The sequence below is a fragment of the Mobula hypostoma genome, chromosome 6 (genome assembly GCF_963921235.1).
Source record: "Mobula hypostoma chromosome 6, sMobHyp1.1, whole genome shotgun sequence".
NCBI classification, from domain to species: domain Eukaryota; kingdom Metazoa; phylum Chordata; class Chondrichthyes; order Myliobatiformes; family Myliobatidae; genus Mobula; species Mobula hypostoma.
The window spans coordinates 88,478,482-88,493,366 of record NC_086102.1 but is presented as its reverse complement, the minus strand read 5'-3'; the positions used below and the strand labels follow the sequence as shown (position 1 = coordinate 88,493,366).

The 14,885-nt window shown below is 45.8% G+C and overlaps 1 long non-coding RNA gene across 1 annotated transcript; it reads right to left on the bottom strand.

The window, feature by feature from the left end:
• Window positions 1-118: 118 nt before the first annotated feature.
• LOC134348185 (uncharacterized) lies at window positions 119-13,102 on the bottom strand. Its single transcript, XR_010018371.1, has 3 exons — window positions 12,181-13,102; window positions 6,718-6,755; window positions 119-1,562 (listed from the first exon to the last, which is right to left on the bottom strand). It is a non-coding gene; the product is annotated as an uncharacterized LOC134348185 (long non-coding RNA).
• Between the last annotated feature and the right edge of the window lie 1,783 nt (window positions 13,103-14,885).

The following is a 14,885-nucleotide window of genomic DNA, read 5'->3' as shown; positions in this document are numbered from 1 at the left end:
CGTGGCAGAGGAGTACCTGGGGTGCGGGTGGGTAGGTGATCCAGCCCTGAGACACCAGGCAAAGTCATTTGATTCCAATCAATTAGTTTATTGATCATTACAGAATGTCTCTCTGGTGCTTCCTGCTCCCCTCCCTCTCTCAGTCTACAAAAGAGACCCATATCAGAATTGGGTTTATCACACACATATTCATGAAATTTATTTGTTTTTTGCTACATCAGTTTAGTGCAGTACATAAGGTTACTACAGAACTGTGCAAAAGTCTTCGGCACTCTAGCTATATACGTGACAAAGATTTTTGCAAGTACTGTACCAAGATTCAGTGAACAGCTTGTCTTTACTGTTCAGTCAATCATGTCATGTATACAGATCAAATCTGTACATGGAGCACTGAGATAAAACTATCATTGCACAATAAAGCATAACAACTACAGTTACAGTGCAGTGCTTGTAGACGAAAAGGTGCAGAGCCCTGATGAGTTAGATCGTGATGTCGAGTGTCCATCTTATTGTACAAAATGTCTGTCCAGTAATCATAGTAGCGGGATAGAAGCTGTCCTTGAGTCTGGTGTTATGTATGTGTTCTGAGACTTTGTATCTTCTGCCTGGCGGGAGGGTGGAAAAGAGAGAATGTCCAAAGTCTTTGATTACCTTGGCTGCTTTACCGAGACAGCGAGAAGTGTGCAGAGTCCACTGAAGACATGCTGAGCTTGTGGTCTTGGACAGAACTGTTGCCGTACCAAGCTGTATTGCAATCTGGATAGGATTCTTTCTATGACATATTAATGAACGTTGGTGAGGGTCAAAGGGGGCAGCGGAATTTCTTTAGCCTCCTGAGGAAGTAGAGCTGCTGGTGCATTCTCTTGGCATCGCATCAACGTGGTTGGATGAGAACAGGCTCTTGGTGATGCTCACTCCTAGGATCTCGAAGCTGTCAGCCCTCTCCACTTCAGCACCATTGATACCGGGGCACGTGCACCTCACCCTGAGGTCAGTGAACAGCTCTTTTGTTGACACAGAGGGAACGGTTGTTGTCATGACACCAGGTCACTAAGCACTCTCCTTCCTGTACCCTTTGTTATTTGTGACTCTGTGGTGTCAATGACAAATTTGTAGATGCAGAACATCTTCATAGCCGTGCCCAGCCAGGTCTGTGGGCTGGTTTCCTCAGCGAGCTCCTCAGTGTTGTACTCACTCCTGGAGCTCCAGATCTTGCACCCCTTCACCGTTCAACGACTGTAACAGTGTCTGGTTCTGTGTCAATGTCAGGAGTGAATTATCTTTGGACATCACTATAATGAGATGGTACACATGGGTGAGATTCTTGCTGTGATCCTGGATGTTGCTGACATGATTTGTGACATAAACCAAAAGGCTGTTCCGAGCAGAACTGGACCTCCTCAGACAGGACCCACTTCAGTCTCCTTCACGCTCACTGGTCTGGTGACCTTAACTCTCCAGCTCAGTCCAAATTGCTTTTCTTTTCCTCGACTCATCGCTCCACTCTGAGTTAGGCTGTGTCAGACGCAGTCGTGTGGGGAAATGATGATACATTGACAGCTCTGTTAGAGAATGGTGCAGTATTAAAATGGTGGCCAGTCAATTACTCTGATGATCTGGCCAATGTTAACTCCACAGTAAATACTGTACTGCCCAACCAACTAGTTATTGGACATGTGGAGTACAACACCGGGCAATTTGAGACTCTGTCCACATAACACACCAGCCATCATTCCTCTCTGATTAAGTCTAACTAGCTTTGACTAATTAAGCAGTCTCATTAAGTTGTAAAACAGTATTCCTTGCTGAGGGACTGAACTGCTTGACCAAGGAGTCCTTTCCAGAATGGGAAGATCTGCCACAGTGTCGGTCGGCATCTTTAATACCTTTCTATCAATCAGGACTGCAGTGTGAAAGGATTTGCACCTCTGCTTGTGGAACAGGTGCGATAAGCGGGAAGAGTACCAGCCAAATTCAATTCTGCATCGAGCTCCAATGTTCTGAGTTCCCCTCTCTAATTGTTCCAGGAAGTGCCATTCTGGTGTGAACTTGAGATGAAGCTCGGGACTGAAAGCACGGGAGACTGCAGATGTTGGAATTTGAAGCAATGAAAGGAGTGTTCAAAGGATAGGAAGAGATTGGTGGGAGAGGGGGGTATCAAGGTAGTCGTGGCATGAGGGGCAGGAACAGTGGCCCTATCAGGGCAGGCCTGTTTGTGGATCTTGAGAATGAGAGAGCAGTCAAGATGAAATGGGCGTCAACTCCCTGGTTCCCTCTGTAGGTGATGCCCGACCTGCTGAGTTCCTTCAGCAACTTGATCTTGCTCATGAAGATAAAGGAAGATAACGAATGGTAGGATGAAGGAACCATGGGTGACAAGTGAGGTGGAAAATCTAGTCAGGTGGAAGAAGGCAGCATACATGAGTTTTAGGAAGCAAGGATCAGATGGGTCTATTGAGGAATATAGGGAAGCAAGAAAGGAGCTTAAGAAGGGACTGAGAAGAGCAAGAAGGGAGCATGAGAAGGCCTTGGCGAGTAGGGCAAAGGAAAACCCCAAGGCATTCTTCAATTATGTGAAGAAAAAAAAGGATGACAGGAATGAAGGTAGGAACTTGATGATGGTGAGGACAATATGAGTGAGGTTGATGTTCTGGAGCATGTTGATATTAAGGGAGAGGAGGTGTTGGAGTTGTTAAAATACATTAGGACGGTTAAGTCCCCAGGGCCTGACGGAATATCCCCAGGCTGCTCCACAAGGCGAGAGAAGAGATTGCTGAGCCTCTGGTTAGAATCTTTATGTCCTTGTTGTCCACGGGAATGGTACCGGAGGATTGGAGGGAGGCAAATGTTGTCCCCTTGTTCAAAAAAGGTAGTAGGGATAGTCCGGGTAATTATAGACCAGTCAGCCTTGCATCTGTGGTGGGAAAAAAGCTGTTGGAAAAGATTCTTAGAGATAGGATTTCTGGGCATTTAGAGAATCATGGTCTGATCAGGGACAGTCAGCATGGCCTTGTGAAGGGCAGATCGTGTCTAACAAGCCTGATAGAGTTCTTTGAGGAGGTGACCAGGCATATAGATGGTAGTGCAGTGGATGTGATCTATATGGATTTTAGTAAGGTATTTGACAAGGTTCCACACGGTAGGCTTATTCAGAAAGTCAGAAGGCATGGGATCTAGGTGGATTCAGAATTGGCTTGCCTGCAGAAGGCACAGTGTCGTGGTGGAGGGAGTACATTCAGATTGGAGGATTGTGACTAGTGGTGTCCCATAAGGATCTGTTCTGGGACCTTTACTTTTCGTGATTTTTATTAATGACCTGGATGTGGGGGTAGAAGGGTGGGTTGGCAAGTTTGCAGAAGACACAAAGGTTGGTGGTGTTGTAGATAGTGTAGAGGATTGTCAAAGATTGAAGAGAGACATTGATAGGATGCAGGAGTGCACTGAGAAGTGGCAGATGGAGTTCAACCCGGAGAAGTGTGAGGTGGTACACTTTGGAGGGACAAACTCCAAGGCAGAGTACAAAGTAAATGGCAGGATACTTGGTAGTGTGGAGGAGCAGAGGGATCTGGGGGTACATGTCCACAGATCCCTGAAAGTTGCCTCACAGGTGTATAGGATAATTAAGAAAGTTTATGGGGTGTTAATTTTCATAAGTCGAGGGATAGAGTTTAAGAGTCGCGATGTAATGATGCAGCTCTATAAAACTCTGGTTAGGCCACACTTGGAGTACTGTGTCCAGTTCTGGTTGCCTCACTATAGGAAGGATGTGGAAGCATTGGAAAGGGTACAGAGGAGGTTTATCAGGATGCTGCCTGGTTTAGAGAGTATGCATTATGATCAGAGATTAAGGGAGCTGGGGCTTTATTCTTTGGAAAGAAGGAGGATGAGAGGAGACATAATAGAGGTATACAAGATATTAAGAGGAATAGATGGAGTGGACAGCCAGCGCCTCTTCCCCAGGGCACCACTGCTCAATACAAGAGGACATGGCTTTAAGGTAAGGGGTGGGGAGTTCAAGGGGGATATTAGAGGAAGGTTTTTTACTCAGAGTGGTTGGTGCGTGGAATACACTGCCTGAGTCAGTGGTGGAGGCAGATACACTCGTGAAGGATAAGAGACTACTAGACAAGTATATGGAGGAATTTAAGGTGGGGGCTTATACGGGAGGCAGGGTTTGAGGGTTGGCACAACATTGTGAGCCAAAGGGCCTGTACTGTGCTGTTCTATTCCATGTTCTATGGCTACTTATTGTATGAGCAGCCACTACTTGTCCCTGGGACATGTTTAGCACTGAGACTTCTCGGACAATATTTATGCCCATGACGATTTCATAGAAACATAGAAACATAGAAAATAGGTGCAGGAGTAGGCCATTCGGCCCTTCGAGCCTGCACCACCATTTATTATGATCATGGCTGATCATCCAACTCAGAACCCAGCCTTCCCTCCATACCCCCTGACCCCTGTAGCCACAAGGGCCATATCTAACTTCCTTTTAAACATAGCTAATGAACTGGCCTCAACAGTTTGCTGTGGCAGAGAATTCCACAGATTCACCACTCTCTGTGTGAAGAAGTTTTTCCTAATCTCGGTCCTAAAAGGCTTCCCCTCTATCCTCAAACTGTGACCCCTCGTTCTGGACCTCCCCAACATCGGGAACAATCTTCCCGCATCTAGCCTGTCCAATCCCTTTAGGATCTTATACGTTTCAATCAGATCCCCCCTCAATCTTCTAAATTCCAACGAGTACAAGCCCAGTTCATCCAGTCTTTCTTCATATGAAAGACCTGCCATCCCAGGAATCAATCTGGTGAACCTTCTTTGTACTCCCTCTATGGCAAAGATGTCTTTCCTCAGATTAGGGGACCAAAACTGCACACAATACTCCAGGTGTGGTCTCACCAAGGCCTTGTACAACTCTTTATAACTCTGCTAACCAATTCTCCACCCACACCAATACCTTACCCCCAATACCGTGTGCTTTAAGTTTGCACACTAATCTCCTGTGTGGGACCTTGTCAAAAGCCTTTTGAAAATCCAAATATACCACATCCACTGGTTCTCCCCTATCCACTCTACTAGTTACATCCTCAAAAAATTCTATGAGATTCGTCAGACATGATTTTCCTTTCACAAATCCATGCTGACTTTGTCCGATCATTTCACCGCTTTCCAAATGTGCTGTTATCACATCCTTGATAACTGACTCCAGCAGTTTCCCCACCACCGACGTTAGGCTAACCGGCCTATAATTCCCCGGTTTCTCTCTCCCTCCTTTTTTAAAAAGTGGGGTTACATTAGCCACCCTCCAATCCTCAGGAACTAGTCCAGAATCTAACGAGTTTTGAAAAATTATCACTAATGCATCCACTATTTCTTGGGCTACTTCCTTAAGCACTCTAGGATGCAGACCATCTGGCCCTGGGGATTTATCTGCCTTCAATCCCTTCAATTTACCTAACACCACTTCCCTACTAACATGTATTTCACTCAGTTCCTCCATCTCACTGGACCCTCTGTCCCTTACTATTTCTGGAAGATTATTTATGTCCTCCTTAGTGAAGACAGAACCAAAGCTCTTCTGTGGTAATGACTCACTTCCTTGGCAGTCACGTGCTGCTATTTTAATTTATTACCCAAAGCTTTGGGGTTTCTATTTTCCCATAAACTTGGTTGGTACAAGATGGTGTTTATGGTCGGAGCATGGGAATAGGTCTTTCAATCCAACTTGTCCACACCAACCAAGATGCTCGTCTAAGCTGGTCCCACGTCCGTATTTGGTCCATATGTCTCTGAGTCTTTTCTATCCATGTACTTGTCCAAATGTCTTTTAAATGTTGTTATTACACCTACCTCAACCACTGTCTCTGGCAACTCATTCCCTATGGACCACCCTCTGTGTGAAAAAGTTACCTCTTGGGTTCCTATTAATTCTCTTCCCCCCCCCCCAACCAAATTAAATCCATGCCATCTAGTTCTTGATTGCCTTTCCCTGGGGGAGAAAGACTATGACCATGCCCTATCTATGCCACTCCTACCTTTACCATGTCATCCCTCAGTCCCCTGTGCTCCAAAGAACAATGACATGATCTGCCCAAACTTTCCCAGTAACTCATGTACTGACATTTTTGATGGCCACCTCTATGGGAGCTACAAAACACGCATTAGATCAAAGAATGGAAGCTGGAGATACTGGATGCACTCAGCCAGGCATACTGTGGCTGTGAAAAGAGAACTGGGCATTTCTCTGCAAGGGTGAAGTGGTTTGAATGAATCAGTCAAAGCAGCGGAGTGAAAGGACAGAAGGACATTGCTTGAAATTCCAGTGATGGTCCTGGTTACACAATTTCTGTTCATGGGTTCATTGTTCATTCGGAAATCTGATGGCAGAGGGGAGGAAGTTGTTCCTGAAACATTGAGTGTGTGTCCTCATGCTCCTGTGCCACCTTGATGGGGGGGGGGGGCACGGTCTGGTGCCCAGGATGGAATTTACAACTTCCTGCAGCCTTTTCCGATCTGTACCAGACAGTGATGGAACAACCAGTTGGACTGCTCTTCACAGCTCATCTGTAGAAGTTAGCGAGTCGCTTTGGTGACGTACCAAGTCTCCCCAAACTTCTAACGAAATCTTACTGCTGCCTTTGCAAATGCATCAATATGGTGGGCCCAGGATTGATTCCCAGAGATGGTGACACCCAAGAATTTGAAACTGCTCACCCTTTCCACGCTGAACCTCGATGATAGTTCGGCTAGTCCTGCACAGAAATAAAATGGATGTAACTGGAAAAAACTTCAAGTTGCCTTTCTGTTTCTGAGTTCTCTGGTTTTTATATGACATACATTAGCTTGGATTTTGTGCATTTTTACAATAATATTTTCAAATAACACAAAGTTGGGAGATTTATTCACAGTGATATGCAATATTAACTTAAAACTAATCTCAGAGAGATCTTCAGGTCAGTGGCCATAGGCCACTCAAGGCTGCTGTGCAGGTTGACAGCGTTGTTAAGAAGGCATATGGTGTGTTGGCCTTCACCACCATGGGATTGAGTTCAAGAGCTGAGAGGTAATGTTACAGCCTTACAGGACCCTGGTCAGACCCCACTTAGAGTATTATGTTCAGTTCCGGTCACCTCAGTACAGGAAGGATGTGGAAACTATAGGGACAGTTCAGAGGAGATTTAGAAGGATGTTGCCTGGATTGGAAGGAGTACCTTATGAAAATAGGTTGAGTGAATTTGGCCTTTTTTCCTTGGAGGGATGGAGGATGAGAGGTGACCTGATAGAGGTGTATAAGACGATGAGAGGCGTTGATCATGTGTATAACCAGAGGCTTTTTCTCAGGGCTGAAATGGCTAACACGAGGGGGCATAGTTTTAAGGTGCTTGGAAGTAGGTACAAGGGGGATGTCAGAGGTAAGTTTTTCACACACACAGTGGTGGGTGCATGGAATGCACTGCCGGTGAAGGTGGTAGAGGCAGATACAATAGGGTCTTTTAATAGGTACATAGAACTTAGAAAAATAGGAAAGATCTAGGCAGTCTCTAGAGTAGGTTATATGGTCAGCACAACATTGTGGGCTGAAGGGCCTGTAACGTGCTGTAGATTTCTATGTTCTTAGCGTCACTGCATCGCGCTTTCCCGAATAGTACTAATAAACAAAGCTGCCGCTGCAAATACTAATCCTGCCTCTAGATGTCAGTATTGTACCATATCTAATAAGCAGCCCCGTTCTCTCGGTAATGACCGTTCAATACATGATGTTAACTCATCAAAGTTCATCACACGCCTCTGAGTTTTCTTTTTCCTTTAGAGTGCGTGTGTGTGTGTGTGTACATATATTAGTTTGTCAACCTAATTTCCAAAGAGATTCGTACAGGAAAGGAATGAAAATAAAATGGCAAATTAGAAAACAACACGCAAAATGCTGGGGGAAGTCTTCAAGTCGGGCAGCATCTGTGGAAAATAGTAAAGAGTTGACATTTCCAGCCGAGATCCTTCTTCGGGACTGAGAAGGAAGGGGCATGCCAGCATAAAAAGGTGGGGTGGGGGAAGGAGGAGGCTAGCTGGAAGGTGAGAGGTGAAGCCAGGTGGGTGGGAAAAGTCAAGGGCTGGGAAAAAAAGAATCTGAAGGGAGAGGAAGGGGGGCCATAGGAGGAGGTAATAGGCAGGAGAGGTGAAAGGTCAGAGTAGGTAATAGAGAAGGGGGGGTAGGAGAAAAACTGTTAACTGGGAGAAGAAATGAATATTCACGCCATCAGGTTGGAGAGGACCCAGACAGAATATAAGGTGTTGCCTCCCCACCCAAGGGTGGCCTCATCCTGGCATGAGAGTAGGCCATTTAGCCCCTTGGTCCTGCTTCATCATTTAATGAGGTCACGGCTAATTTTCTACCATAACACCACTTTCTTGCATTGACACCCACATCCCTTAATTCCATAAATACCTGCCTTTAGTATACTTAGCATCTGAACCAAAGATTCACCAGAATCTTCTGTTCCTGGTCCTCAGTGGTAGACCCTTTACACTGAGACCATCTCCTCTGGTACATCGTTACTGGCTTCCCTATCCACCAGTGAAGTTTTACCACACCCAGTCATTGACAATGCAGATTGCTGAAAACTTATGATGCACTGCGCCCTATATTGTGACCAGGATGATGGCAGCAGAGCCAGGCTGCCCATGGCCGGGCCCCTTCCCTTCTTGGTAAAAATGTGGCTCCTCCCTCCTGCGGTGTGAACACAAGGACCCGACTCATAATATTTCCACCTGCCCCACCCTATCACAAATATTCCCTTTCTCCTGTCTGTCTATCCCTCCCTCCACCTTATCAAAAATTTAAACCAGTTTTATATCTGATTCACAGTTGTAATTTGGGGGGTGGGGGGAGTGTGCTGAACATGAAACATTAATTCTAGTTCTCTTACCACAGATGCTGCCTGACCCACTGATATTTCCAACATTTTCTGTTTCCTCTCAATTGCCAGTGTCTGCCATTGTCTTGATTTTACATTTACCTCTGCCCTTAATCAGGAGTTCTCCAAAGGAACCAAATTCCATAAAATTCTGTAAGAATCCTGGTGTCATTTCCACTGACCTCGTGTAATCCTGTGTGGATTCCAATTGAACATCATAATTTGAAAAGTAAACCCTTTACTTTTCTGCATATTACCTCCTGGCCCTCTGAAGTGGCTCTAGCACTTTGGGGTTTTGTATCAGAACTACACGAGCTACAGATTTTCAAAGTTCAAAGTAAACTTTTTATCAAAGTGCATATACATCACCATATACTACCCTGAGATTAATTTTCCTGTGGGCATTCACAGTAAATACAAAGAAACACAATAGAATCAATGAAAATCTCCACACAAGACGGGCAAAGAACCAATGGGGAAAAAACATTGGTGCAAATGCAAAAGGAAAAAAAAAACCAAAGAATAATAATAATGATAAATAAATTATCAATAAATATGAAAACCATGAGATGGAGAGTCCTTGAAAATGAGTCCATAGGTTGTGGGAGCAGTTCAGTGATGAGGTGAGTGAAGTTGAGTGACATTTACCCCTCTGGTTCAAGAGCCTGACAGTTGCTTTGAGGAAAAACTCCAGATGACTTTAGAAGAGGATAACCTATCAGAGTTATTTAGCACCAGAGAAGGCCATTCTGCCCACCACACCCATGGCAACCTTTTTGTCAATCTACACTATTCCCATTTGTCCACATTAGGACCACCTTTTTTTTAAATGTCTGTCTAAATGCCCCCGAAATGTAGTGATTGTATCCGATTCCACCACCACTCCTCTGGCAGAAATGAACCAATCCATATAAAAATGTCTCCCTCAGATCCCTTCAGTTTTCTTCCTCTCACCCTAAAGCTCTTCTTTTTGATACCGAGGGAAAAAAAGATTTAGACTTATCATAATCTCATATATCTCATTCAGGTTCCCCTCAGATCCTCCTCTCCAGGCCCAGCTATTCAGTCTCTCTCCCCTTCCCGAAAGTCCTTCAGTCGAGGCAGTACCCTCCTACACTGGGGCAACATCTGCCTCCTCTCCAGGCAGTGAAAAATGTGAGGTTAAGCTAAAAGTTGCAGCTGCTGGAAATCTGAAGCAAAGCAGAAAATGCTGGAAAATGTATCAGGCCACACAGCATCTGTGGGGAGAGAGAAACATTGAGTTTCGGGCTGAAGCAGAAGTGGGAAAAATGAATTTTATAAATAACGCCATTTAAAGCTGCAGAGAAGTTGACTGGAAGTACGGGCAGGGCAAAGGGGATTTCCATGATAGGATGGCACAAATAGCAGAGAGCGGAGAAGAGCTCTTCAGGGCTGGAGTTCCCAGAACACAAGTGGAAAAGAATACAATGGAAAATGAAAATCTAAAAACTGCAAATATGGAAATATGAAATTAAACCAGATGATAGAAATACTCAGTGGGTCAGGCAGAGAAAAACAGTGGTGATAAAGGAAAAGTCTTAAGAGCTGTGAGGGAGAAGTTTACAGCTTGAAATTCGGTTATCTTACACCCTCTAAACTGGTCCACTTGATGGGCCCTGAACTGACCCAGTACACCCAAATTCCATTCAGAGACCTTGCTCTCTTATAGTACGTTTGTTATGTGCCCTGTCGTATAACGTAGGCAACTATGGTCTTTCCATAACCATGATTATTCTTGGCAAAACCACAGAAGTGATTTGTCATTATCACCTTCTGGGCAGTGTCTTTACAAGACCGGTGACCCCAGCCATCAATACTCTACAAAGATTCTGTGCCTGGTGTCTGTGGTGGTATAACTGGGACTTGTGACGTGCACCGGCCACTCGTATGACTATCCACCACCAACTCCTGTGGTTTCACGTGACCCTGATGAGTGGGGGTCTAAGCAGGGGCTACACCTTGCCCCAGGAGTGCTTTACACCTCCTTTGGTAGAGACTTAGCTCCAACCTGCCACCCGTATAGGATGATATAATTCCTGACACCTGGGGAAGCACAAGAAGAAATATCTGACTGACCCACTGTCTCGTGGCTCCAGGGCCCAGCTTCAATCCTGGCCTCTGGTCCTTTCTGTGTGGAGCTTGTACAGTCGCCCTCGGCCCGAGCTTCCTCCCATATCCCAAAGACATGCAGGTTGCTAGGTTAACTGATCACTGTAAACACCCCCCAGTCCATAGGTGAGTGGTAGAATCTGGGGGAGCTGATGGGAATGTGTGGAGAGTAAAATGGGATTCATTTAAATGGGGTTTGATAGTCAACACTCAGAGGGCTGAAGGTCCAATTTCTGTGCTGTGTCATTTTATAAGGAGCAGGTGGAATCGTCTTCAAAATAGGAAAAGATGTCTCAAGCACTGGAGGAGTCGAACGGTTTCCTTTGGAATGAAACAAAACAGTGACAACGCAAACTCCTGCAAAAATCCACAAGGGGTTGCTCTCGTGGAACTGACAATGTTTAACTATACTGACTGATTTTTCTCTAAGAAGAAATTCAACCCTGAACCTGAACCAATTCTCCTGTTCTGCCCCTCACTGATTAATGAGAGGTTAATTGCCATTCTCTAAGCTGGTTAAACGTTGTCTTTTTCAGGGGGAGAAACTTTAATTTTAACACTTATGTTGGAAATTAGTAACTATTTGAAAGGCGCTGTTAGTTATGGTTGAAGAGGCAGGAACTGCTCGTCTTTCTGAAAGAGAGTGGAAGATACCAAGACTCCTGTACCTTCCTCTGTCTGCATCATTGTAAGGGGGTTTAACAGTCTCAGTCACGCATGAGAATCAGAACAGAACATTCTCGAGGGCCTGAGTTATCGGGAGAAACTCCCCGGCTCAGTCTTTATAAGGAGAGACATAGACAATAGGGAGAGGAACACTCTGATCCCCAGGGCATAGGTTTAGGGCAAGAAGGGAAAGATTGTAAAAGGACCTGAGGAGCAACTTTTTTATGCAAAGGGTGACGAGGATGTGGAATGAGCCGCTAGAAGAGGTACCTGAGACAGGTACAGTAGTGTCATTTAGCAGGCAGTTCGATAGACAATGGGGGGATATGGGCTAGCTGTGTCATGGTCCGGATCAGGGTCTCTTTAAATTTACTTTGTTTATGTTATGATCCGGACCATTGACTCCCTGTTTCCCTTTGGTTCCCAGTTTCCCCGTGTCCCTCGGCCTTGGCGATTAGAGGCAACTTACTCTCGGCTGAACCTGTAGTTTATAGTCTCCGGCTTTCAGCTGTTCAGGGCGAAAGCGTCTGCAAAGTCACCAAAGGTACGGTGTGCCGATGTCATCTGGCCAGAGCAAGCCTAGTCTCCGCCGAAGCGAGTGCCGGTAATTCGTCTTTCCTCACCGGAGCAACCCTGTCCAGTTACCCCGCCAAAGAGAGCCTGCAAAGTTTCCTCACCGAGGTGGGTCCATCAGGTAACCTGCCGGAGGGAATCAAGAACCGCTGTCTACTGTTCCAAGTTCCGAGTCAAGTCCCGGCCCTGGCGGTCTGTGATTCCTGTCTTACCCCCCTGTCTGAATCCCTTCTCTGCCCCTCTCGCCTCTAGCCCTCGTCTGCAGCCCCTGCCTGCACTTCAGTCTAGTTCCATCACTGGAGCTAGATAGGTACTGTCTGGTGTTCATTTGTGTTGGTCTTGTCTTGTCTTGTCCTCACCTCTGCGGGGTAAGTCAAGCCGTCCTGCCGTTGCCCCGCGGGGGGGGGGTCATGAGTCCCGGCCCTATGTCCTGTACCCAAGGAGGGGTCCCGGCTCTCTGTTCTGTGTGTGAGTCCCACCCTTATGTCCTGTACCCAAGGAGGGGTCCCGACTCTGTGTTCTGCGTATGTGTCCATGGTTCCGTGTACCTGCTCTCCCGAGACCGAGGCTCTGTGTTCCCATGTTCCTCCTCTCCCTCGCCCATGTCATGTCCTTGCCTGGTTCTGGGGTCCGAGCCCAAGGCAAGACCCAGGTACTGGGTCCTTGCCCAATATCAGGCTCGGAGTCCATACCCTAGCCTCTTCATGTCTCCTCTAGTTCTGGGAGCCGATTCCGAGTCCAAGCCCAGACCCTTGGTCCCAGCCTAGTCATAGTCCTCAGTCCTTGTCCAGTTCACTATTTCCTGCTCCTGCCTTGCTCTCCTGGTATTGAACAATAAACTAAATCTAAGTAACCTCACAAGGTGTGTCTTGCATTTGGGTCCACCCTTGCTCCCAATGCCTCCCCCCCCCCCCCCCCGCCATTGTGACAAGCTGGGTGGATACTGTTGCAGGGCTAATAACTAATCAATATGGATATGGATTATGCTAATATGGTAATAGTAATCACTGACAATGTAGAGGCATGGAATGGCACAGTGCCGACACCCAAGTTTCAGGAATTTCACTGGGTAAATTATTGCATGCACCCAATGTTGTGATAGAAAATTGGATTCATTGTTAGAACTGTGGACAATCATTTTTTTCTGAAATCAGGACCTGGCCTGTTACATAACTAAGTCTTCCTGTAGCCACCATTCTGATATGAAAATGTAGTTTTACTGGTAATCTTGTTACAAGGATTACCCTTTAGTAATAACGATCAGTCAGGCACAGAGAGAATCTATATCCACTGATAAATACTTTTATTGTCTCAACTAAAAAGCACCTGGGTTCACAAACTAGCTACCTGTGTGCACACCCATGAGGTTTCACGGACCCTCTATAAACAGTCAATGAAGAGAAAAGGTATCACCCAGGAAAGCTGTTTCTTATACTCCCAGTCTAATCTCCACGTGTCTGCCATGGGGGTCATCCATATCCATGATGGTTGGTCGCTGGAGAGTTGTCACTCCCTTGCATTCGAGGGTCCTTACTTTTTAAGCACACCTTATCCGTTCAAATGTAGTATTTCCATCTCATTGACTTGAGGTCACCAGATCAACCTGGGCCATCACCTTATTGGCTCTGCTCCAGGGCTACAACCAATATTGTGTTGTGGCCTTTGCACTCAGCCTCGTGCTTTTTGTTCTTTTAAACTCTGACTGATTCAAATCAATCAAACTAGGTGACCCAGACAGTGAGCCTAATAAGATCACAGATTGCTCCTCCTGCAAGCCTGCCACTTTATATAATAAATTGTTATTTCTCTGAGAATGGTCTCAGGTTTAGCAGGTCATTAGCAGAAAACTCCTTGTGTCCACATTCAATGGCTCTGATTAAATTATCCCAGAACAAGAAATCAGTTCAAACAGTTCACAAGATGGAAGCTGCAAGGACAGTCTCACAAAATGTCCTCCTCCATTCCTGTTCACTGATTGTCATTCTTTCAGGCCAACACCCTCATCATCTGAGAATGTAAAATTTGTACCAAATTCATGCACAGGTAGATCAGCTTTGACTTGTCTCCTGGTACACACCAGTTTTTTTGATAAATCACCCATTATTTTGAACACCAAATCCGTGTGGCCTTTCCGTATGTGCTTACAGGCACCATGGTCGCAGGGAGTGCTTGGCTGAGGAGTCTGTATCCATGCTGTATTGGTTTATGACTCTGACTGAAAATATTCAGCAGGTCAGGCAGCATCAGCAAAGAGAGAAGCAGTGTTAATGGTTCATCAGTCATAGACAGTCGGCTTCAGACTGGTGTCAGTTGCAGAGAAGGGGCCTTGTTCTTTGCAGTTGGTCCAACTGACTGTTCACTTCTGTGTAAACATCTATTTGCCTGAAGGTGCTGTGGGAAAAAGAGCTGGGGCAGTCTGCAGTGAATATGGACATCCCACCTCTCCCAGAAGCTCCAGGAGTCTCCCGCATATCGATAGCAGCTCCCTAATGCCTGGAAATTATATACAATATCCCGGAAATCAATTTTTTTGAGAGGGAGAGCAAGAGCGAGCATCCTGATTGATCTCCCTTCATGCTAAGTAGACCTATCAGTTTTCTC